The sequence below is a fragment of the Pteropus vampyrus genome, unplaced genomic scaffold, assembly GCF_000151845.1.
Source record: "Pteropus vampyrus isolate Shadow unplaced genomic scaffold, Pvam_2.0 Scaffold72, whole genome shotgun sequence".
NCBI classification, from domain to species: domain Eukaryota; kingdom Metazoa; phylum Chordata; class Mammalia; order Chiroptera; family Pteropodidae; genus Pteropus; species Pteropus vampyrus.
Window position 1 is genome coordinate 1,287,147 of NW_011888853.1, and position 24,967 is coordinate 1,312,113.

At 53.5% G+C, this 24,967-nt stretch overlaps 1 long non-coding RNA gene and 1 pseudogene across 1 annotated transcript in view; one reads left to right on the forward strand and one right to left on the reverse strand.

The window, feature by feature from the left end:
- Positions 1-723: 723 nt before the first annotated feature.
- The window catches only part of LOC111741048, a 30,435-nt gene continuing 6,191 nt past the window's right edge, over positions 724-24,967 (reverse strand). The window contains exons 2-4 of the long non-coding RNA XR_002780832.1: positions 10,647-10,763; positions 8,661-9,639; positions 724-2,798 (exon numbers count right to left, since the gene is read on the reverse strand). This is a non-coding gene — a long non-coding RNA (uncharacterized LOC111741048). The remainder of the gene's footprint in view (positions 2,799-8,660; positions 9,640-10,646; positions 10,764-24,967) is intronic.
- LOC111741069 lies at positions 19,799-19,917 on the forward strand (annotated as a pseudogene).

A 24,967-nucleotide genomic window follows, 5' to 3' on the forward strand; every position in this document is an offset into this window, starting at 1 on the left:
CCTCTGCGGGACTTTGAGCTTTGGCAGTGGCCTCACACGACAGGGATGGGGGAAGGGGCCAAGAAGGTGAGGGAGGGAGACTGCCGAGCCCCACTGTGAGTCATGAGCAGAACCGGGACCCGGGACCAGGCGCCACCCACACCTGTGGCTGTTCCTGGGCTGCTGTTGGGCTCCTCTCTCTGGTCACAGAGCAGGAGGGACAGTCTTTTGCCTGCCTCATCTCTGTCCCCCAAGACAACTCGTCCCAGCCCTCCCCTGACCTCACCAGCCTGCAACCTGGGAGGGGCCATGTCAGGAAGATGCGGGGGCTCAGGAGACCGGTGCATCCTGAGACCCCACCTCCTCCAGTCGGAGGCCTGCTCCCCGGCCTTCACACCTCTATTCAAGAAGCCTGGAAAGGGGACCTACCCTGGGGAGAAGGCGGGCCGCCTGCCCGGGCGCTCCCTCACCTGGTGTAAAAGGAGAGCTGAGGCCTTCCTCCAGTTCTTTCTGAAGAAAATGGGTTGGGGCCTGACTTAGCCCCTGCACCACCCCCCCACACCTGAGATTGGAGCAGCAGCGCCCCACCTGCACTCCTTTACCTGGGCTTCCTCCTTCCGGGCAGGAGTGGGGTGAGGGAGGGGTGATGAGGGCACGGTTGGTCTCTTTCCCGCAGGTCCCCCCCTCCCCCCAACACGGACCCCAGGACCCCATGCCCCTGGCCTGGTGGGACAGGCGAGATCCTCTGCCCCTCCAGCAGAGCCAGGGCAGGGGTCTCGGATGGCCGGCCCCCTCCCTTCCTGTCTGCGTTCACTGTGGCTGCCGGAGGTGGAAGAGTTAATGAGGTCTGCGGCGTTTCCACCCCGGACTCCTCCTAGATATATATTTAGCAGGCGGCACAAGGCGGAGGGAGAGGAATGCCAAGATGCCCTGGCACCACAGCCTCTGATTCGCCACACCATCCCCAGGAGGGCGGCGGTGCAGGGGATGAGAGATGGGGGAGGGGCGCCGCGAGGGCTTGGGACGTGGAAGGGGAGCGGACCTGGTGGAGGGCAGGGGGCAGGGCGTGGGCGAGTTGGCTTTAAATGGAAGGCTCTGGTCGCAGAGAGGCCCTGGTGCGGGCAGGGCGTTGCTCTCTTCCGGTGGGAGGTGGACGGAGTGACCCAGTCTCCCAGGGGCATGAGGGACGGATTGTGGAGAGGAGGGCCGGGCACTGGGGCTCACCGGTGAAGGGCGAGGGGCGGGGCCTATAGAATAGCTGCGCCGCCTCCCTCTCGGGATGCCGTGAACTTTCTGCCTCGACTCCTACCTTACATTTCTAGAGCCCTAGGCTTTTAATCAGCTCTTCCACATCCCCTAACTCCTTAGACCCTAATGTGGGAATAAACGAAGGCCACCCACGTGAGAACCAGCAAAGGCTACTGGTTCCGAGCTTGCCGTACAAGGAAAGTGTCAGCAGCCACTAGCTTCTGCGTTGGGCAGGGACTCGAGGTGGGAGCACTTTGCAGAGCCACAAACGGAAGGCCCCAGGTGTGCCCCGATGGAAGGCTGTCTGCATGGGGAAGCCCGAGGGGGCTACCTAGAATGCGGGGGTCCTATGTGCTTGGTTAGGAGTGCTATTTGGTTTTCTCTCCTTAGCCCTCAGGCGGAGGCAGGGAGAGCATCAGGGAAGTGGTCAGACATCATCAAGTCTGGGCCTCCTGGGGCCGATTGCTACAGAGCTTATTATTTGGCCTCCGGATGCATTGTTGGAGATAGTGGTCAGACTTCCTACAAGTCTGACTGACAGGCGACAGGTCCACTTCCTGGGCTGGTTCCTGCAGATAGTGGGTCAGAGGTCTATTTGTATAGAGGGCCTGGCCATCGTCTGCCTGTCTGTTCAGTCTCTCACCAACAACCTGTGTCATCTCAGTGCTGCGGGCAAGCAACCTGGGCATCGAGAAGGTGAGCTGACTCAGCTAGGTCACAGAGTCGGTGTGTTCCGGACGCTGGCAGCACCGCGCTGGATTTAGGCACAGACCTCTCCTGTCAGTCTCCCGAAGGCGAGGTTCCTGCTGCCTTGCCTCCGGCTCCTTCCTACGCTAGTACTTTGAGCATGTTCTCCATAAATATGTGTTACATGAATGAATACAAATTGTTATGATGTCTGTGAGGTACCAGGGAGAAATGCAGAAAGACAGTATAGGGTCCCGGCTGACGGGGCAGCCGCAGTCAGGACCGCCAAGCCCTCGGCTCTCTCCTCTCCATCATCCTGCCATCGTCTCTGTGCTCCTTGGTTGGAACCTGAAACCACAGACCGAGACCCTTTGGGCCAGTTGGGCCGAGAGGGAACCAACTCCCAGCAGGCAAGAGCAGCGAACCCGAGCGCCTGTCCGCCCCACTGTCCACTCCACTGTTATAATCCATGTATTGGGGATTCGAGTCGGGCCTCACTGAGTGACGGGGGCAGCCAATAGCACAGGAGGACACTTCCTCCCAGGAGTTGGCTTAGGGCACAGCCAGGTGGGGGTACAGGAGTCTCAGGCCCTGTGGAAGGCAAGATCCTAAGATGGCCCCATGATCTCCATTCTTGTCCTCATGAGTGACTCTGTGATGATATTACATTCCGCCGTAAAAGGGATTTTCAATGTAGGGAGAAGTGCACTTGTCCTGGCCCCGTGGCCCTGGGCCTCTGAAGGCCCAGTTTCTGTATCTGTGAAGTAAGGCGCTGGCCCAGGTAATATAACACTACCTATTGTGGTCTGCATTCTTTCGAGGCCAGGATTAAGGCCGGCTCCCCTGGGCTCTGCTGGTCAGGTGGGTTTAGGCGGCTCCTCGGTCTGTGGAAAGGAAGAAGCAGAAGAAATGATTTCTGAGTGTGGGTGCTGTGGAGGTGGCGCCCCGCTCCCCATCCAGCTTCAGTTCTTCTCTGACCTCGAGCGGAAAGGTCACACCTATGAAAAGAAAAGATTTCAAGTGAGCAACAGGTGTGGCTGTTGGTTTTTCCAAGGGCTTGGTTCTGCTTCCTGATGAGTGACCACCTCCTGGGGCCACAAAGGAGGGGTGTGGTCACAATCCCTTGGAGACCATGCCATCGCCCTGCTCACTTCACACAAAGTCCTGCCTCGGGAGTCTGAGCCTCGCCAGCGGGTGGCTGGCCCATCTCTACCCCTAGTCAGGGTCCTTGTGACTCGTGCAGGGGAGGGGCGTGGGCGGGGACCTCCACACGGCCTTGAGACAGTTCGGTGGCTCTGCGTCCTTCAGCCTTCAGCCTGCTCTCTTCCTTCTCGCCATCAGAAAGATGTCCGGCAGAGGGCTTGGTCCTTGAAAAAAGTTAAGGGGAAAGGAAAGTGCCATGTGGGCTTGGGCAGACACAGGAGAGAGAGAGAGAGAGAGAAAAAGCAGAAGTTAGAGGATTAGAAGAGAAAGGATTCCCAGGAGGAAGAAGAGCAGTGACCTGTTCAGGAGCCAGCGGGGCTAAGAGGAGACGGGATAAGGAAATGCAAAAGAAACAGGCCCCGTAAGACTCACCTCTCCTTCGGGAGAGCTGCTGGGTGCCAAATCAGATTTGGCAAAAGGCACCCTTAGTTTTCATTATAGACTCAATTGTGGATTATTGGTGCTTACGGGAGGGGGAAGCCTTGGTCCGCTGGCCTCCGTCTCCTCTCCAGGATCTCAGCAGCGGGTTCTCCCTACCCCGCCCCACTGCCTCCATCCCCCAAGCTTGTCCTGAAGGCTCACTTATGAGCCGTCCAGGGGGCGCCCACTGCCCCAGGAGGAAGTCCCGACCCCTCCACACGGCAGACCTCGGGGGCTTGACTCCCAGTCTCTCAGCTCCGGCTAGCCCCACGTCACCTCCCACCTGTGCTCCGGCCACGCCGTCGGGCTGAGCATCGGACTCCCAGCACCTTTTCGGCGTTTTTATTCATGCCCTTGGCAAATATGTTCTGGGCGCATGAATGCAGACAAGCAGTCTGGCCAATCTCAGCTTTGAAATACTCTCAGCTTTGAAATTCCGAGTAAGGCGGCCATCACGTCCTTACACACCAACTCAGCCCTTGCTGCGCTGGTCCTGCCCAGTGGCTCTGCAGTCTGAGTCCGGGCTGGCTGGCCCTTGACCACCCACACCCACTGTTGCCGGCAGAGAACCCTGCGGAGCCACTGGCTGCCTTCCACGGGGTCCCAGAGGAAGGAGAGGCCAAAAGTCCAGCAGATGACTTCGCGAGGGAGCCTGGGATTAAGCTGTTTGACTAGTAAGAGAGGCGCCCTCTCCCAGTTCTCCAGATCCTGAAATAAGCCAACAGGAGGGGAGACTGAGGTGGAGTCCGAGGTGGGGCCAGCTCTGGGGGGAGGCGGGGAAGCTGCACAAAGGGTCGTTTTGCTGTGGGGCCCAGGGGAGAGGCCTACAGCTAAGAAAACATTTTCAGTGGTTTTTGCTGCAGGCACCTGCATTCCTGAGTAACTGAAGGTGGGGAGGGGGCAGGGGGCTCCCCACCTGGCTTACTACAAGGAGCAGGCATTGAAGAGAGTTAGAAACATGTCACGGAATGTGCAGGGAGCATGTCAAGGGCAGACCCTCAAGGAGGCCGGGAGCCAACAGACAGGCCCAGGCAGGGATGAGGGGGTGAGGTGTGGAGGCCAGGCCAAGAGGCAGTTGCAGGAGGCCCCTGCTCTCCCCAGTGACAGGCCATCTGCAGGGGACAAACCAGGAGCTGCCTCTCTGGGCTGGCACCAACTGGGTGGCCAGGAGGTGGGCCAGGGGAGCCGCCAAGTCCTGACGTCGCTGTGCCCAGGCCTGCCCTTCCCTAAGAGGGGGTGTGAGGGAGGGGTGAGGCAAGACGGTAGGGAGGCTGGAAGACTCTGGGGCTCCCTTTAGGGCGTGAGACCTGAGAGCAAGAGCGTGGGGTGTGGGGAGGGAAGGCTGCTCGTTGGTGGGTGAGCTCCAGGGCTGTAGTGCTCACTGGGCTCTGCATAGTGAGAGCTTCTCTTTGTGGAGGATTTGAGAGAAAGGAACTTCAGGGCAGGGAGTGGTGGAGGGGTACACTGCCTCTCTGTTCTTAGAGCTCCTGTGTATAATGCAAGAGCTGGGACCAGGCCAGTGGTCACCCCACCATGGCTGGGTGGACCAAGCAGGGCAGCTCTTTGGCCAGAAGACCGAAGTCTCTTTAAGTGCCAAAGGACACCACTCTGGATCCCAGACACCAAGCCTCAGACCCCATGAAAGGCAGAATTCTAAGATGCCCCATGATCTCTGTCCCTGGGTGTCTTTCCTGTGATTGTTTTACATTATGTAGTAAAAGGGATTTGCAGTGGAATTCAACCTGCTAATCAGTTGACCTTCAAATAGAGTGTTTATGTGATTGGCCTGACCTAATCACACGAGCCCTTTGAAAGCAGTTTCTCTTGTGGCAGAAGGATTTGATGCGCTGTCCCTGGCTTTGAGGATTGAGGCTGCATGGAGACTTGAGAGCGGCCTCCATGAACTGCCGACACCCAGCCAACAGAAAATGGAGACCTCAGTCCTGCAATGGCAGGGAACTGGCTCTGCCGACAACCTAAATGAACTTGAGAGCAGAATCTTCCCATGAGCCTCCCATAAGAGCTTAGCCCGGCTAACACCTTGATTTTGGCCTTGAGACCCTAAGCAGGAACCCAGTCAAGCCCATTTCAGATTTCTGACCTACAAAACTGTGAGCTAATAAATGAGCGTGTTTAAGCCTCAAAAGTTTGTTGCAATTTCTTAATCAGCAATAGAGAACTGATACAGGTGCCTGCATGATGAAGGTTCCACGTCATGTATGTAGACCCCAGATGAGAAGAAAAAGGCAGCACTCTGATTTCAGCCACGACCTGGGGCTTGCAGCCTCATCCTGCTCTCTGGTCCCACCTCCACACGGAAGCATCCAAATCTTTGTCCACATGGCTTCCGCCAGCGTCTCAAGCGCCAATCATTGGGCTGGAAAATTTACAAATTGCAAGTGAATAGCACAGCTTCTTAGTCCTAATTATCCAGGTTTCTTATACGTTTGCTTCTCTGCTAGCTTTCCCAGATTCCTGCCCAGTTCTGATGCTGTTGGATCTTTGAGTCTTTGGCAAAAGCAAAATCCTCTCTAGCAAGTTATCCTTCCAGGTAGTCCCCGAAAACTTAGAATGAATTGCTCTCTCTTGGTCCATGACCTAAATGCCTTGATAAAATCCTGTGGCAGAGATGGTTAGCTGTCCACCAAAATCCTTGTTCCCCTTTCAGAGTATAGAGGAGGTGTCACTAAGGAGCAGAGACTACATTTCCCAGCTGTCCTTGCAACTAGGGTGGTCATATGACTCGTTTCCACCAATAGAATGTGAGCAGAAGAGAGATCTGCCACTTCTGAGCCAAAGCAGTAAGAAGTGGGTGTGCTTCCCCCATACTTCCTTTCCTCTTCTGCCAGCTGGATGATGACGAGACCCTGGAAAATGGCAGAGCCCTTAGATGCAAGGAGCCCGAGTCCCTGAATCACCACGTGGAATAAAGCCACTGGCCAATCAAGAATACCTGCCTTGGTGTGTCACACGAGTAAGAAATAAATTTCTAAAGTATTTGAACCACTCTACATCTGGAGGTCTATTTGTTACTGCTTTTTAGCCTACCTTTTATAATACTTATTTACCTTCTTGGCCCTTAAACCGAATCAAGTCGCACAAGGTGCTGACTGAACCCCTGTGACGAAAGCCTCTAGACCTCCTTGTGTTCTACTTTCCTTGGCTGGCTCCCATCCCCGCCTTGCTTCACAGTGTCTGCTTGCTCCAAAGTCTGGCTGACTCAGCTGGCCTGGGCCCCCGTCCATCTGCTGTCAATGAGAGCCTGGCTCACAGAAAAATGCACATTTATTCCCCCAAAACATAGGGTTCTTTTTTTCAGCAAAGGTGGTGCAGCAATATATTTGGAGCAGGGAGCTGCTATTCGGCACATGGCTCCTGGTTACTTTGGGGCATAGCCAGGGAGAACACGTCTTTAGCCTCAGCTCTCTAAGCTAGAGCCTGCAGTGCAGGGGGGTAATGGAGGCGGGGCGGCGGGGGTGGGGGGGAACCAGAAGGAGGTGACAATTCTCTCGGAAAGCAATTAAGCATTTCTTGGTGGCCTCAGGGACAACCTCAACTTTTTGTACTTTCCCCCAGGGAGGCCAAGGCCTGGGGGAGGGGAGCACGAGAAGCTGCTGTTCTGGAAAACTCTGCTTTGCCATGTGGAGTTTTGCAGACTCTGAGCAGCTTCCAGAGGAAAGGCAGCCCTGCCCTGTCCCTGCCCAGGGATGCTCCCTCCGGCACCAGCAGCGGCTTAGGGAGCCCTGGAAGGACCACAGCGGGGTCAAGATACAAGGGAACCCCTCCCCACCGTCCATCGCTGAAGCACAACCCCAGACCCCAGCCCAGCAAAGAGGAGAGGCTAGACTGTGGACGGTGGTACAGCCTAGAATAGGCCTGACACTCCGCCGTAGCCCCTGGATGCCACGGCCCAGCTCCCCTGTGGGGTCAGCTGCTCCAGAGGCCATAAAATTACACAGCATCCCGAGCTGCTGCGAAGGGCTCCAGGATGACTCTGCCTCAGCAATTTCCAGTGCAAATTTGCTTTGGTTTGAGTCTGAAATAACGGTGGCAGACTCCCCAGGGCCCAGGAATCCAGCCACTGGCTCCTCTTGGCTTCTGTCCATGAGCAAGATGCAGCCAGATCCATAGGGCAGCACTGAGGTTAAGTGACAACGACCTGACCTGGCTACCCTACTCAGAGAGGTCAGCAAGGGTCACCGGGCCTCTCCATACCTCTCACTTGTTGTGCAAGCGGCCTGAATCCTCCGTGGGCAGCCGAGGGGGCATTTCTACTTCTGACTCCAGGTAACTCTTAGCACTTACCTTGAAGTGGTGATGAGCTGAGGGGCCAGGAACGGGTGCATTTCATGCAACATGCATTCGAGATTTCCAGTGAGGGTCTTTCCCTAACTTCCAGCTCCCTTCACTGTGGTTCACTCCCTTCCCTGTCCAAAGCCCTTCCAAACAACTTGAATCCTTCCTCCTCTGCCCTCGGCCTGCTTCCTCTCAATCTGTCGCTTATAGTGACTTTGCTCACCAGTACCCTCCAAGCGTCCCCTCTCCGAATCTAGCTGACTCCTTTCCACGCTTAGTTTGCAAACATGTCTGACCTGATCCCTACTTGCAAGCCTCTATTTCTCCCAGGAGCACCAGAGAGCCCGGGTCCGACAGGTGTAGTGATCTAGTGTGCAGGGTGCTGGGCGCCCAGAGGAAACGCCAGAGACTAAGGTCTCCCCAGGACTGGCAGCTCGGATGGCTCCCCAGGCAGAAATAACCCGAACCTGCTGCCCTTTCCTTCTCAAGAGTGACTCAGCAAGAAGCTGGCAGATAGAAACAAAAAGCTAGACCTGGATCTTGCAGAGGAGATAATGGGCAAGTTCATGGCCTTAGTCAGAGTAGGGAGAGAAACAGGCTAACCATAGGGCTGGGTGCTGAAAAGATGCCCAACCTTGCTTGGAATAAGAGAAGTCGAATGGAATCTGCACCCAGACACCATTTTCCACCAAGCAGAGCGGCAGAGATCAAAGGCTTGACAGCTCCCTGCGTTGGCGAGGGCGGGGAAAGGCACTCCCATATTTTGCTTAGCAGCACTGTAAACCCACGTGGCTGGCCTTCGCCGAGGGCCATTTGGCAGTACCTACCAACGGCGCACGCTCTCTGACCCGGCAGCTCCACTTCTAGAAATGCAACGTCCGGCGGTGCACACACGTTTGCGAAATGGCCCATTTGTGAAATGGCACTGTCCCTAAGAACAACCAGGAATCGGCGGTGCCCTCCACTTGGGACACTTACGATATAGCCAGCGGCAGGAACGGAGAATTAGAACCAGCGATGTACGGCTACGGAAACATGTCCCATAGACACTGCACAGCAGAAAAACCAAGGCAAAGCAGGAGCGGAACAGCTGGACGGCCAGCTGTGTCTCCACGAATGAATGGACTGGCATGCTCCCGCTCGGGTAACATGGGGCAAAAGAAACAGCGCGTGGGCTCGTCTGGCTGTGCGTGCTGAAGGCTATCTCTGGATGGAGACCCAAGAAACTGGTTTCGTCGGTTCCAGAGGAGCGAGTTCACAGTTGGAACTGGGCGAATATATTAGTTATTGAGAAAGAAAATACAGTTTGAAATAGGTGCACTGGACCTTTGTCGTGGAACGGAATGACGCCCGACGTGAGGGACCGGCAAGCTCCAAGACAGAACGAGTTGGAAGTGGGGGACCGTTCCGTCTGACGTTCGCGTGGCATGGCACATTTTACAGAGGGCTTCATTTGTGTCACCACATTTGGCCCTCAGAATGGACCCTGCTTTTCTTTCAGATGAAGAAAGGGACGCTCAGAGAGGTGAAGTGATTTCTTGGAAGTCACACAGCAAATGGTTGAACCAGGTTTTCTGGGTCCCAGGTTTTCACGTGCCTTTTGCTACCTCCCAGTGTGGCTGGAGAGTCCTGGAGGCTCAGGTCACTACCGTCCCCATTTTCACCTAGAACATGATCCAGGCTGCGGTGCACATTGGTTCGGGCACCAGCAGTGATGTCGGAGGCCGGTGTCAAATTTGGGGTCATCCACATCCTATCTGGGTGAATCTGGAGAAGTTGCTTATTGGGCCAACTCAGTCGCTTCACCTGTAAAGCAAGAACAATAATAGTACCCACTTCGAGGGTCCTCATGAGAATTAAATGAGCTAAATGCCCAGAAAACAGATGCCTAGAAGCACAAACAGGCCCGGCCTTCCGAAGCCTGAAGTCACCCTCTCAGGGGTCTCCTCTGAGAGCTGCCCCCTTCCCAGCAACCTTGCATAAATCCCAAAGAAAAGTGTTTCGCATTCACTCCAGTGACTGTCCTGCCCCATCGGCCCGCATTCTTTCTGACATTTTTTTCTCCTTATTCCATCTCCTTCTCTTATTCCCGCTCTGTCTTCCCTTCCTGCTTCTGCACTGGCTCCCAGCAGCCCGAATTGCAGGCCTGAGATTCTGCATAGCCATCCAAGCCAGCCCGGTGGCCCTCGCAGGAGGAGCCCAGTTCTGCCTCTTCCCACTCCTATCCCCTGCTCAGCTAAAATATCCAAGATTCATTTTCTTTGGACATTCCAATCAACCAGAAATCAACAAGGAAGGGAAAAAGGCAAATAAATGGCAGTTTTCCTCTCTCCCCACGAAATAGGTTTGAACTAGATGGCATTCTCTTTTTCTTAATAAAAGTTTATTTCGGCTAGATGGCATTCTCTTTTTCTTAATAAAAGTTTATTTCTCTCTCATACAGTGACCTAGAGATGGGAGGTTGTGGCTGTCACGGTGGCTCTAGGTCAGCCGCGGCTGACTTCCTGCCGGGCTGACTCTGGGCCTTTACGTAGTTTTACGGTTTTACAGCCCACCGTGCCTTTTTGCAAACTTGAAAGGGGTCTCCTTCAAGCGAGTGCAAGTCTCGGTCAAATAGAAGGTAACTTTGCACAAAAAAAAGGGTACTCGCTCTAGACAGACAAATGAGGAAAAGACAGTCTATGACAAAGGAGGCAGCCCTATGGGCAGGGGGTGAATGGCTAGGAGAACTGTATTTTGTATGGAAAAAAAAAGGTATCCTTTCTTCCGCGTGAACAGAGCCTGCGGTTTGGTGGGTGGAGCGAGGAATTCACCACAGTGTCGGGAGATGGGAGGTCCAAGGCCAAGGCTCCCTTCTGATGAGAGGCCTCTTCCGGTTCAAAGCAGGTGCCTCTGGCTGGGGCCTCACATGGTGGAAGGGAGATATCATCCTTTAGAGAAAGAAAATATTGTCAAGAAGAACTCATTCGATTCCTAGTTCAGTCTCCCCTTCCTTGTCTGTACTTTATTTTTTAAATTAACATAAGGCCTTCGAGAGTCATTTCAATGGTTGCATGCATCAATAATTTGCTCCTTTCATACTGGGTCGCATTCTGTCGCATGGGTGTACCATACTCTGTTTGATCCATTCCTTTGTTGAAGTGCATTGGGGTTGTTTTGGGTGAGTGTGAATAGAGCTGCTATAAACATTTGTACACAGGCTTTTGTGTAAACAAAATTTTTCATTTTTACAGAGCAGTGGTTCTAACCGGAGGCAATTTTGCCCTCCAGGGGATATTTGGCAATGTCTGGAGACATTTCTGATTGTCACGAGCAGGGGGTGCTACCAACATCTCATGGGCAGAGGCCAGGGATGCTGCTAAACATCGTAAAATGCACAGGACAGGCCCCTCCAGATCTGGCCCCAAATGCCAATAGTGCTGTGGTCGAGGAACCCGCTCTCCTGTTAAGTACCTCAAACTGAGATTGTTGAGTCACATGGTACATGTGTGTTTAGCTAGATGAAAAATTGCCATACTGTTTTCCAGAATGACTTCACCATTCTGCATTCCCACCAACAATGTGTGAGAGCTCTCAGGGCCTCACATCTCTGTCTCGAAGCTGTCCGTCTTTTCAACGTTAGCCATTATAATACCTCTGTAGAGGCGTCTCATTATGCCTTTAATTTGCATTTCCTTGGTGGCTAATGATGTTTAACATCTTTTCACGTGCTCATTTGCCGGCTGTGTATCTTCTTTGGGGGAGTGTCTTTTCAAGTCTCTTGCCCATCTTTTAAGTGGATCGTTTTGCGACTGTTGAGTTTCGAGAGCTCTTTACGTATTATAAATACACGTCTTTTGTGAAATATGTGATTTGTCTCTTCTCTCAATCTGTAGTTTGTCTTCTCGTTCTCTTAACATTATCTTTGGCAGAGCAAAAGTTTTTAATTTGGGTGCGGTCCTATTTGCCTTTCCGCCCCCCACCTATTATGCTTTTGGTGTCATGTCTGAGGACTCCAGTTCATGAAGATTTTCTCCTAAGACTTTTATAGTTTTACATCTATATCTACGATCCGTTTTGAGTCACTTTTTTTTTTACAAGGTATAAAGTGTAGGTTCCCTCCTTTTTCGCATATGAATGCCCAATTATTCCAGCCCCATGAGTTGAAAAGAGTTATCCTCGCCATTCAATTACTTTTGCCCCTTTGTCACAAATAAGTTGGGCCTATTCATGTGACTCATCTCTGGGTTCTCTGTTCTGTCCGATGTCATTGACCGATGGCTACCTTTTGCTAATATCACACTGTCTTGATTACTGTAGCTTTCTAATAAGTCTTTTTCAGAATTGGTTTGGCTCTTCCCATTCCTTTGCCTTTCCATATAAATTTTAGAGGCACGCTGTCTACATACAAGCTTCCTTTGCTTTGACAAGGCTGGAGTGTTTTCCAACACCACCGTGCAATTCTCCACTTCTCAGAGGACACCAAATGGGTGTCCTACAGATCTAACTCAATTCTGACACTATCTGCCTGAAGATAGCATCAGACCTCTCAGGTTAAGAGTTCGTCCCCACCAAACCACCCCCTCCCCGCTTCCCCAAGCCACCACTTCAGACACCTCCCCAGGCCACCGCCACTTCAGACACCAATCCTGTGCTTTTGCACGACAGGGTATAAATCAGAGCTTCTCACGACTCTCTCCTTGGGTTTGATTAATTGGCTAAAGCAGCTCACAGAACTCGGGAAAATCTTTGCTTACTAGACTACTGGTTTATTCCAAAAGATCTTACGGAAGATACAGAAGAACAGCTAGGTGAAGAGGTACGTAAATAAAGGCACAGAAGGGTCCCAAGCGCTGGAGCTTCAGTTCTGGTGGAACTGAGGTGTGCCATCCCCTCGGCCCATGGAGGCACCAACCTGGAAGCTCATCAAATCTTGGCGTTGTTCAAGAGTTTGTATACAGCTTGGTGGCCAGTGCCGCCTCATCAGTGGGTGGGGCTGAACGCTTGGTCTTTCCGGTGACCAACACTACTCAGAGGCCTTGTAGGGACCCCAACGCAGGTCACCTCATTAGCATAAACTCCGGTGTGATCAGAAGGGCTTGTTACAAATAAGGAATGACATTCTTGTCACTTAGGCGATTAGAAGGGTTTTAGGAGCTCTGTGCCTGAAACAGGACAAAGACAAAGTGTATTTTTTCTTATACCACAAGGTGTAGACTTATGATACCGCAACTTTCTTTGTCGTAGGTAGGACTTCGACACTCAGACTAGACTTTGGGTAGGTTCTAAGGGAGGGAGAGATGCTGCTTTTACAGAAAGCTCAAAACAGCCATTCACCTGCTTCTTGGGTGAACAGATTGTATTTTGCCCGAGGAATATGAAGAATGCAAATTTACTTTCTTTTATTCACAGAGTCGGTGTTTGTATGAAGAGTCACAGACTAAAGAATGCTCTCCACTAGCTCGCAAGACCACGCTGTATTCATTCTATGACAGCAAAACGGTCACACTTCTGACTTATCCTGCAAGATAGTACATACCCGTTTAAAACGCGTTTTTCATCAGGCCAAATCACTTGCCAGAAATTTCGTGTATACCTTTCTCTATAGGTGGAGTGGGATTCATCTAGCCTTCTTCTGGGATCGTTGGATCTGAATCCATCGCCTTCCAGTTCTCTGGTTTCCAGAACAGACGAGGCTGTGGCCCAATGCCAAAGCCAAGAGCAGAGCAGAAGTGGGAGTGGGTTCCGCTGGTTCTGCGGGTCCCTCCAGTACCCTCTCCCCACCGGCCTCCTTCCCAGGCCTGAAGCCCTCGCCGTTCTTCCACGGCCCCATTCCCAGTTCCTCTATCCTCGCTGCTAGACTCGGGGCAAACAATTTGACACCCTCGGGCCGCATTTGACTTGCCCATAAACTGGCGTCTATGCTGCTGAGCTGTGCATCTCATGGAATCGTTGCAAGACTCACAGAAATGTCTGGAAAGCTACAGCCCACACTGGCTTCTCCAGGGAATGGGATGGGAGAAGTAGAAAACAGGGGTATGGGGACATCTTCATCTTCAGAACTCTGATCTTGTTTTAAAATTTTTAAGAAGTGTGAATTCCTTTTGTGATTTTAAAAAAACATCTGTAATGCTCACAGTGAGTAAATGTGTTAACAAATAATGCATTTTGCCTTCTTCAAAAAGTTTCCAGCCCTGCTAAGCTGCAGGTTACTCTTCTGTGTGTGTGGGTGGTGGTGGGGTCACTTGGCCCATCGTGGACACTTTCAGTCTGAGGGAGCCAGTGAGATCAGCTAAGATGGGGACCTGGGTTCCAGGGCAGGTGGGAGAAAAGGCGGGCTCCACGTTGGCTCCGAGCAGGGCTCTGCCCTCTTTCCTCTGAGCCCCCAGGTATGCGACATATGGTCCCCTCTGGCTTTCTGGCCAGACCAGCCAGCAGGCAGGAGCTACGGTGCCAAGGGGAGAGAGATGCTATAGAACAGAATGGAGTCAGCACAGAACGCATTTACAAAATCAATCCTTGGGGCAGCAGCCCGGACAGTGAGGGGGCTGGGCGTCTGAGGCCACTCTCCCAAGGAGCCAGCTTGCAGCCGGGGGTTCTGGGCTCAGCAGGCACTGAAGCCAGCCTGGGCGAACTGAATTCATTGTCCAAGGGAACAGCCGGGGGCTGGCACACCTTCACTGGGCAGCGAGGAGGAATGCGGCTATGTGCACTTGTGTTTGTTTATTCGCTGTTGGAAACCCCTTGCAAGGGTGTGGGTGCTAAAGTCTCCACGTGGCTGGAGTCTGCCCAGGACAAGCTGTCCCTCACTCACAGCCCCTCCTGGGTCTGGGAAAGTGGCCGGGGGAGCAGTTCATGGAGAACCCAGGATGCACCAGGAGCAAGGAAAGGGAACCCAGAAGAGACCACTTCTGTCCCTAAAAGGGGATGTCCCCATGGACTGGGGCAAAGGGACAGGAGGCAAGTCCTCGGGACATCTCCCTGGGAGGGAGAGAGAGGCGGGGGTGGCAGGGAGCCCAGGCCTCTCCAGCTAGTGGCATAAACCAGTCACTTTAATAGCTGAGCTCAAGTTACAGTGGCCTCTGGCCCCTCAGGGACACACCTCTGCCCCCAGGCCCTGCAAGTCATTTTGGGGTGGGAGGGGAATTCCTCAAGTACTGGATGGCCTAAGAGACTCGGGGGCCCTGGAGGCCCTAGGGGACAAAGGGAACCCGTGGTTCTCTGCTGGGGGCTGCAGCTGCTCAGTGGCCAACGAGACTCAGGGTGGGGGTGGAGGACACCCAGGCCCCTGGGTGAGCATCGCGTCAGACCTACTTGCTTTCGTCCTAAAGGAGCCCAGCCCGGCAGCTTGGCAGAGACGTGACCCCCACAGACTGTCTCTTACTCAAAACACAAATCCTTTCCCTTCTCTACCAGCCCACACAGAAGCCCAGACAGAAACCGCCTCGTGCAGAGAGCAGACTGAAAACAGCCCTAACTCGGGGTCGGCGGTCTCTGTAAAGGGCCAGAGAGCAAAGTGATTCACTTCCTGGCTGGTGGGGTCCATCACAACTACTCAACTCTGCCATCGTAGTGTGAAAGCGGGCAGACAGCACGTCAACAAATGGGCATGGTCGTGTTCCAGTAAAATTTTACCGGAGAGCCGAATCGTTCCGCGGAGCATCGTTTGCGGACCCCTGCCAGGGCAGGTGCGAGCAGCTGGTAGGACAGGCCATCCTCCCTGACCTCCTCTGGACCTGCAGGAGCCATCCCAGGTTCCCCAGGCCTGGCCGGCCACCACTGCAGAGAGGAGAGTTTGTGTGGAGGAAGAGGAAGCAGGTGTTTGCTGAGCTGAACACCCCCCTTCACTCCCGTAACTCACTCCGCCTTTGCCCAATGTAATTAAACCCCAACAGATACCTCCCAGGTGACCATGTTTGTGGCCATTTAGAGATGAACAAGGAATGATCCCTCTTAGCGGGTATGTGAGTCTAGAGAACAGGCTGGAAGCCTGGGGACGGGCCATGGGGCCCCCAGCGGGGCATAGGAGGAGATATTTTTATTCCTGCTCATGTCACCTAGAGCTTAGGATCCGGCTACAGCGAGAAAAACCGGGCTCAAGTCTCAGATCTGCTGTCACGAACTGAATGACCTTGGGCGAGTTCCTTAATCTCTCTGAGCTTTAATTTCCTTGTTATACAAAATGGAGATAAAAATAGTACTTGGTTCCTGGAGCCCCAAGGTTTAGATCAGGGGAAGCATTTAATGCAACAGCTAATATAAACCTAACCTGGCCATGCCTGTGACTGTCGGCTTAGTCACTGGGCACCTTCCCTGGGTCAGACCCATGCTAGAAACTGCGAAATCAGATCTCATTTAATACTCGCAACAACCCTGTGAGGCAGGTCTTATTACCTCCACGTTACAGGTAGGAAAGCCCAGGCTCAGAGAAACGACGCCTTGCCCCAGGGCACACAGATCTGCTCTAGTTGCAAGGAGACCGAGAGAAATCGACAGGAGTGGACGAGGAAGCTTGGGGACCTGCACAGACAAAAGCGCAAAGGGGCAGCCCAGCTGGAATCACTAACTGCGTTTCCACTTTTCAGAGAGGAAGAAGGCAGTCGCCTGAGCCACCATGCGCTCAGCCAGGGGCCTGTCTCATGTACACCTGCCAGCTTTCCCCGAAAACGCTGAGCATCCTGGGTGGAAAGATTCTCTGGGCGTGGCTGGGTGAATGTCCCATGCTGCCATGTGCCGGGTGAAACGGTCTCTCGAAGAGAGATGTGACTTGATCGGGAAATAGGGTCTTTAGAGATATGATTCAGGTCCGGATTGAGATGAGATCACCCTGGATTAAGATGGGCCCTAAATAAATGACAGCGCTGCCAGAAGAACCAGCAAAGGGGACAAGGTGACTTAGAGAAGAAGGCCGTGTGGAACTGGGGGCAGCGGCTGGAGTGGTGACTCTATCGGCCAAGGGCTGTAGACGCCAGCAGCTGGAGACGAGCCTGGAATGGACTCTCCCTCTGGGCCCTCGGAAGAAACCGACGCAGCCGACACCTTGATCTCGGACTTCTGGCCTCCAGAACCGGGAGACAATAAATCTCTGTTGTTTGAAGACACCAGTTTGTGACGATTGGTTACGGCAGCCGCAGGAAATTCGTACAGCACATGTGAACTTTCGAGGGTGGTTCCCGCTGACCCTGGAGCCCAGCACACTTCGAGGGCCTCCAGGAGTGTCCGAGAGAGGGGACAGGGAAAGGACACAGGAAGGGAAGATCAGCTGGTGGGTCAGGGTCGCTGGGAAAAGCAAGGCAGTGGGGGGCACCTTTAAAGGAAGCTGCTGCTGGAAGCGAGGAACTGGGGGGCCGACCAAACGAGGCTCTGTCTCCTTTACGCCTGAGAACTGCAACTAAATGGGCCGGTGACAAGCTTGTTATTAAAGGGAGCCACCCAAGTCATCGAGGGGACCGTTTTGTCGGCTGCCCTCCCGCCTCAGATCCGGCCTTGTGCCTGCACAGCTGTCTAGCGGCCACCACTCCCACAAAGCCATCCAGCCGCTTGGTCAGAGCCGTGGTCAGGATGTGCGAGGGAGGCCAGGCTGGATGGTGGCCACGTACAGGCCTCTATGTCGTGACCCTGACCTTGGAGCCTTGGGATTGTGCCAGGCCCCGTTCCCATTGCTCAGGGCGAGCCAGCAGCAGAGCCTGGGTGATGAGGGAGGGGACTAAGGCTGCCTGTGGCTTTTCTGTTGAGGGGTCTCTTCCTGTCCCCACACTTCTGCTAAAGCCAGGCCCTCCCCCCCCCCATGTTGTCATAGCAACAGCCCTTCTAAGCTGGGCAGCTCAGGAGCCTGAGAAGTGGGACCTGTCCCTTGTTCTGGGTGGTAGCTTGCCTCCAAAGGCGGTGGCCATCAGTTCTTGCCTTCCCTGTGCGTACACGCCCCTGCCCCATCCAGAGGCAGAGTCCATCCCTCCACCCCCTTGCATCCAGGCTGCCTTGCAGCTCTTTGACCAACAGAGTGCGGCTGAAATGATGCTGAGCCAGATCTGCTCCCGGCCCTTGAGAGGACTGGCCGTTTCTACCTGCTCTTGGAGCCCTGAGCTGCCATCTCGGACAGCCATCCCAGTCAGGTGACCACAGCCCCAGCTGCTCTCTGATGGCACCTGTCTAGACGCCCCGCCCCCAGCGCTGAGAGGAACTGGCCAACTCAGCCCTCTCAAGAGATAAAAATGCATTCGCGTGTTAAGCCCTGAATTTGGGAGTAGTTTGTTTACACAGCCCTCAGTGACAGGAATGCTCTGAAAGATTCACCCCTTCATTTCCTCCCCAGTCTTACTCACTGGCTACTTTGGGGCAGGAAGGACCCCCCCAAAGTTCCAAAGTCCACAATCCCTCATTGATGATTTACCCAATGGTCTCCTTGGTAACGGGTCCTGGTTACGGGGCAGAGTTGTTGGGAGGTGCTGCTCCTCTGCTCCTCCTGCGTCTGGTAGGAAACCTTTAAATTAAAATCAACACGGATCTGTAAAGCAGCCGAGATGTTCGCGCACTCTGGGCAACTCAGAGAGACACACAATGCCTTTTATTTGAAGAGTATTAACCAAGCACTCCAACCTATCGAAGCTCCTTTCACCTGTGACAACCATTAAAGGCAGATGGGCAGGCACGGTGCGTTATAGAACAGTAAACTACATAAGACCACACTAATAGGAGCGGCAGAGCCAGAGCCGGAAGCCAGGTCACCTGGCTACCTGTCCACTGGCCTCCCTCATACTGCCCCCTATCATCCCCAAACCATCCTGGGTAGCAGTTTGGGGCAGGGTCAGGCCCGTTTTCCCAGGTAGAAGGAACAGAGAATTGGGGAGAAGAAACTGACCACGGGCGGTACGTGTCATAATTATGGGCTCTGAAGTCACCTTCCTAGGTTTAGGTGTGGCTCTGCCCTTAGTTGTAATAACTTGGCAGTTACTCACTTTGCTGAGCCCAAGTCTGCATCTGCAGAGGGCGTCACCACTGCAGAGAATCATTGTGCCTCCAGGGGGAGGGGCGGGTTTTTGTGGTTGCCTTGAATGATAGAGCGCGGTGGAGGTGACCCTCGGTGATTCAGGAAGCTAGATCACAAAATGTAAGCTCTCTTGTCTTGCTCTCCATGAAGGGGTCTGATCCCCCCGTTCCCCCTCCCCCACTGCCATGCTGTGAGGAAGCCCAACTAGCCCACATGGGGAAGCCACATGGGGAGGCCCCAAGGCCACATGAAGAGGAAGGATGCCTGCCCAGCCCCCAGCTGCCTCAGCTCCAGGAGGTTCCAGCACCATCCACTATGGGACTGCAACTGAATGAAAGTCTGGGAGCCAGAACCGCCCAGCCAAGCCTTTCCCGAACTCTCCACCCAAAGAAACCATGAGAGATAAGAAAGCGGTGATTGCTATTTGAAGTCACTAAGTTTTGGGTCCTTTGTTGCACAGTGATAGACAACCGGAACAAATTGTTTGGGGAGGTTCATGCATCGAATATTGTGTCTACCCCCGCCCCCCAAAAAAGATATGTTCACCTGGAACCTCAGAATACGACCTTTGAGAATAAGCGTCTTTGCAGATGTAATTAAGATAAGGACCTTGAGATGAGACCATCTTGGATTAAGGTGGCTCTACATCCAATGACAAGTATCCTTATGAGAGAGAGAAGACACAGAGACAACAGAGGAAAAGGCCATGTGACGGTGACAGAGGCAGAGATGGAGTGATGTGATCACGAGCCGAGGCACGGACTCTCTGCCAGGGAGTTCAGAGGGAGCATGACCCAGCCGTCACCTTGATTTCGAACTTCTAGCCTCCCAAACTCAGAGAGAGTAAATTTCTACCAATTTAAGCCACCAAGTTTGTAGCAGCCCCAGGAAACTAAAACGGGGCCGGAGGCAGCTCAGGACCAGTTGCTATGATGACGGTGACTGTATCTTATGGCTCCAGAATCAGATGCAGAACCGACAAACAGAAGTACGTCTCAGGTCTACGGCCACGCCACCCTGAACGAGCCCGATCCCGTCTGATCTTGGAAGCTAAGCAGGGTCGGGCCTGGTTAGCACTTGGATGGGAGACCCCCTAGGAAGACTAGGTGCTGTAGGCGTTTAAAAAAAAAAAGTATTCCTCAGGGTAACAAGAGGACAGAAGTTTTGTGATCGGGACTTCTTGGAGGATGAACAATGCCCGTCTGCCATAGCTAGAGCAAGGCCCGGCACAGACAGAAGGACCAGGGCTAGAAGCGGAGGGGAAGGACTAGCCACCAGCTGTCTCTCTGTCCCTTGTAGTTCCTTACGTGAACAGAAAAGTTCACATCAAACAAAAATAAGCAAACACATAAACGACAAAAAATAGGTCGGGGCTTTCAGTTTCTGGATCCTAGATTTCAGGTTACCACCCTCTCTCTATTCCTCTTACTTCCACTGTTTTGGAGAGTGTGGCCAAAAATCCTTTGGGGAGTGTGGCCCAAAACCTGGTGTGGAACTCAATCGGCATCCAGCTGGCATAACCGAAATACGACGCTTCACACAAGCATGGACCCCTGGTGGACCCGGAACTGCCACATATTTTAGATAACATATGATTCTTAAACTCTAGCCATCAACTCAAATGGAAAACATGGGGTGGATAAGACATGTCTGCAGGCTGAACTGGGCCTGAGAGCTGCCTGTGACATCGACATTTGTGCCCGTCTCCCTCAGCCTGGCACTACAGATGGCTCCCGTGTCTCTCCTCGCACCCTTCCCAGTGGTTCAGCCGTGGGTTCTAGAGGTTCCCACTCCGCCTTAGCAAAGGCTTTGCATCTGGCTTCTCCTCTCCGCCCTCACTGCCCAGAGCTCCCTGTCCTCTTTCGTCTGGACCACCAACCCCGGATCCCACGAGGCGACCCCTTGAGGGGCCAGGTCGGGGCCTCTGCGGCCTTGTCCCCTTCTCACCAGCCTCCACGCCTCCCGTCTCCCTCCACTGGTCCCTTTCAGAAGCCATATTGGGTTACTCATCGCTTTCTGCACCCGAGACTCCATAGCCCCCACGTCTCCCTCCATGCCCTTCCCTCACTCGGAATGCCTCTCCCTCCCGCCTCTGAATTCCTGTCCACTGCTCCTGGCCCAGCTCAGACCTCTCTTTTCTCCCCCTCTTCTGGATCCTCCCACCCCCATCCCCAGCTCACACGGAGTCCCTTATCTTTGTTCCATGGCACCTTGTGTACTTCTTTTATACATGCTATCACCCCGAATCTCAGTGACTAGTTGACATTCATCTCGCTGATTAGATTGTGGGTGTCTGGGGCAGGGGCCATGAGCCAGTTTCCTTCATACCTCGTACCTGGCACGTTGGGAGTACTCGGTAAGGATCTGAGGAGGTGGACCCGACAGATGCAGAGGCCAAGGTGGGAAGGGACGAAGGAACTTGCTGGAGGTCACTCAGCTCACTGAAGGCAGAGCTGGGACCGGAAACTACCCCCTGAAGGCATGTCCTGGGCACGCACGGCCGAGTGGCTGGCTTGGCTGAGGAGCCAGCGGGTGCCAGAAACAAGGGAGGCTGAGCGGTGTGTCCCGGAGGGGCACTAGGACTCTGCCAAGGGACAACTCACAGAGCAATGGTGGCTTCAGAACACTGGGGGACGCTTGGGGCAGCCAGTGAGACGGTTCTGCAGCAGAGTCAGCCTCGGGGCCAGGGCTTGTCCAGGGAGGAATCTGATAGGGATGAATTCTGTGGCCGGAATCCAGAATCTACTGGAAACCACGAGGAAGTGGAAGACAGCGAGCAGCCTGGGCGTGGGGAAACAGCCAAGACATCAAGGACTTACAGTGACTTAAAGAACGGAGCTGCCATCAGCGATGACGATGGCATCGACCGGGCTGGCCATTCTGACCATTGGGCCCCACTACTTCTGCCGGCACTGCATGGGTCCCCAAGTTACTCCAGCCTCTCTGAGTTTCCTCATGAAATGTAGCTTACAGACGGCTGGAGGAGCAAAGGACTCGATACATAAAATACATAACCGTCCCCGGCACATAGTAAATGTTAGTTACTGTTATTCCATGGGTGGGGAAACAGCTCGAGAGAGGCGAAGGGGCGTCTCCAAGGCTACACAGCTAATTACTCCACAGTCGAGCTGACCTAACTGGCTCCGCACGGTGCTCCTGATCTAACGGAATGACGTCACTTCTGTCACCCCCTTCACACGCACACACGGCCCCCCCCCCCCCGCCGCCGGGGCCCACGCAGCAGGCCTTACTGGTGGCACCGCGCTGTCGACAGCTGGCTGCGCACACTGTGCCGGGGGCGGTGGCGACAGCCAGTCACCGTGACCCTAGCCCTGGGGAGAGAAGCCCTCAGCCCCTGCAGGACGGGTGTTAAGATGGGCATGAAGGACAGGCTGCAGCGGACCGGGCACGCCCTGAGGGGGCTTTTTGGGATCACTTCTCATCGCCAGAGCGGGTCAAGGACAGGGAACGAGCCAGGCCAGGAGAGCAGAACAACTGTTTTGAAATGTAATACGGCGTTAGCCGAAAGGGTTGCCGGGAGGAAATCTCTGCTGCAGGGGCTCCTTTTGTTCAAGCGGATCAGCATGACCTTGGACAAGCAGAGGCCCAGGGCCCACTCCCCTCTCTCTGCTCCGAGTCTGTGGCTCTGGCCCCACATCTGACGGCAGGAAGCAGCAGTGAGCGGGGAATGGTCACACTGAGTCAGGCGATGGAAAAAAGCACAAGTAAGAAAAGGCGGTAGCATTTGAATTTTACCTTTGAATGAGCAATATCACCTATGAAAATTGGATGCAAAGAACCCGCAGGTGTGCTAGTCGCTTTCTCATGATGCGGCCAAGTGTGTGGCCCTTGTAAAACACCAGGGAAGGTTACTGGGTGTGGTTTTTTCCTAAGCTGTCACTAAAGAGTGGCAGCACATGCCATCCCAAAATATGCCTCTTTAGCATAAGGATGATTTTGAGCTGATTATTTTGAGAAACAGCCTACTCAGGAGAAGCTCTGAAGACAGTCAATTCTTCTTTAGTAAGGGAAATTTACATTTATAAAGGAAACTTCCCGTTTGTAAGGTCTCTCTATACAAGAATCTTATCTAAGATACACTGACGTATATTTGCATAACAAATCTTACTCTTATTTACCATACTTTCCCCGGTCACCTCCCTGGTACTGGCCTCTCCCACACCTTTCTTCCTGTTGTCTTTAGCCGAAGGTGGTATTTAGGTCTGAATTCTAAGCCACCTCTTGGAATTACTCATTTTCCCCTGGGTTTCTTATGTATACACGGGGTATACATGTTAACAAACACGTTTTCCTCTTATTAATATGTCTTTTGTTACAGACTCCACCAGAAGAGTTAGAAGGGTAGAGGAAAAATTATCCCTCTGCCCTCCATCCATTTGACCTAGGCCTCATTCCAGTATCCAAGGCCCGCACACCACGAGCTTTTTCTCTAGCAGTCTAGAAAGAGGAGTTTGGGAAATAATTCAGCGACTTCCTCTGACCCCCATCCTTCTTGCACGGGGGTCAGCTTCAGAAAACTGTTTCGGAAGGCTTGTCTTTGGGGCTGGCTCACACTTTCTTCTGAGCTCCGCCCCCTTCCCTCTTCCTGGGAACCTCGCCTTCCATTGTAATGGGCACGAAGCCCCAGACTTCAAACCATGTGAGTCCAGCCAGTGCTTCTCACTGTGAGGCTGCCATCACCCGGCCCTGCCAAGGACTCCATGCTCTAACTTACTCACCTACTTGTCGCCCCATCAAAACCCATTTCCAGGAGTGCTGTCCATTTAATCAGACCGACCACACACCCTCCAGTCAACTCCAGTTCCTCAGTCCACAGTTCTGCCCATCACTTTAGCCTCTTGTGAAGCGTCTGTTTGTATATATCACAAGAGGTTCGGATTACAGCATCAGACGTGACTACCACCGAGAGGGCTTGTCCGACCACAGCATCTGGATGGGCGCAGAAATCTACAGTGACAATAATGAACTCCCGGCAATTGTGACAATGGTTAGCCTGGAACTCCGAGGAACCTTGCCCTAAAATGGGATGATTTCAGACAGGGCTGGAAAATACCTGGGCAAGGGGCAAGAGACAAAGGGGAGAAGCCTGATAGTCACTTCCTATGATCCCTTCAACACGGGGGCGGGGGCGGGGTGGGGTGGGGGGAGGAACAGAGAAAGCTGCTCCTGGTTCCTGCGACACTTCCTTCGTGTGAGTCTGCTCGCTCTGGCTCCACCCTTGAGCCCATCCTCCAAAGCCCTTCGTTCCTGGAGAAGCAGGGAACCCGCCCACTCGCCGGGACGACAGAACCCTTCCTGGCGCATCCATGTCCTCTGTGTGTTGCTTCTTCCTTTCCTCGTCGTTGATTCGGACAATTCTCCGTTTCGCCTTGTCTCGCTGGTTCTCGAGGTCAGCGTGCAGCCTTCGTCGCATTGGTGGTGGGGTAGGGGTTGGAGAGGTATGTGGATTCCGTGAAACAGACCATTAGGCTTCTCGGCTAGAGACACAGCAATCTCTTTTTTTAAACAAACAAACAACACAACCCATTCCGAAGCTGTGCACCGAGTATGAGAAAGCCTGACAGAGCACCAGCTTCTCCATCCTTTTTGCAAGTTGCTTTGTCCCTACACAGATCGGGCAGCGGAGGGAGATGAGCCTGGGGCCACACGGTCCCCAATCACTGGGCACTCTGGCCAGGGGCTCTCAGATCTAATGGTTTCACGTAATCTCTGCAACAACCAAGCAAGGCTCGATTACTACCCCATTTTACAGATGAACAAGTTCTGTGCTCCTTGGACAAAGGCGGCTCCTCCCAGCTTTAAAACTATAGGAAGTCAGAAGAGCAGGCTAAACCCTTATGTCCATCTGTGACCTTCCATAGGCTCTCTTCCCATCCTGCCCTCATTCCCACACGACGATAGTAAAGCCAGCCCCATTATCCGGGTAACCCCAGCTGAGGGCCATCCAGAATCAGGCTAACCATGGGGTTTAACTTTGCTGTAAGGCGGATTTGATTATGACTCTAATCTTTTGTCACCTAAACTCAGTCTTGACACTTTATTGCTTACATTGCAGAGTCAGGTCATGCAGTCTCAATTTCAAAAGAAAGAAAAAAAGCTCCCAGAGGACGGACAGCCCAGGATTTTCCTGGAGGGACTGCGCTGGAA